The following is a 620-nucleotide window of genomic DNA, read 5'->3' on the forward strand; positions in this document are numbered from 1 at the left end:
TACTGCACGTAGACAAGCGATTTCGATAAGGGATGCTCATATAATGTAATTTGTATCATTAGAGACATCTGAAATATCTAAATAGATAAGTTATTGACGACAAATAAAGCAATTGAACTGAAAATTGAACTTGTTTAGTCCTTGAGTTGCGGATTTCACCACCGGGGGGAACTCAAAAAAGTTTTATACGGGGATCTTCCACCCCGCGGTCCAACCCCTTACTCTTTTATTTATCATTTTTGACAAAAAAGTTACCCCTTTCCTATACCTTCTATTGACAAATGAAACCACTTTCACATACCTAGTTTACAACTTTGCATCCACTTTAACCGCTGTAAAAGCACTGTCCTTAGGTCATGTAGAATTGTCCACACGGCTAATTTGAAAACCAATTTTGAATATTGAAGTTACTACCGTATATAAATAACGTTCGTTCGTTCGTTCATTCATCCATCCATCCATCCATCCATCCATCCATCCATCCATCCATCCATCCATCCATCCATCCATCCATCCATCCATCCATCCATCCATCCATCCATCCATCCATCCATCCATCCATCCATCCATCCATCCATCCATCCATCCATCCATCCATCCATCCATCCATCCATCCATCC

At 40.2% G+C, this 620-nt stretch overlaps 1 protein-coding gene across 1 annotated transcript in view; it reads left to right on the plus strand.

The window, feature by feature from the left end:
* LOC140950032 (uncharacterized) overlaps nt 1–124 on the plus strand; it is a gene marked incomplete in the record, with an annotated part of 17,834 nt that extends 17,710 nt beyond the window's left edge. Inside the window, 1 exon segment of the mRNA XM_073399190.1 lies at nt 1–124. This exon segment is cut by the window's left edge and continues 118 nt beyond it.
* Nucleotides 125–620: the final 496 nt, after the last annotated feature.

Source organism: Porites lutea, chromosome 10 (assembly GCF_958299795.1).
Source record: "Porites lutea chromosome 10, jaPorLute2.1, whole genome shotgun sequence".
In the NCBI taxonomy this organism is placed as follows: Eukaryota; Metazoa; Cnidaria; class Anthozoa; order Scleractinia; family Poritidae; genus Porites; species Porites lutea.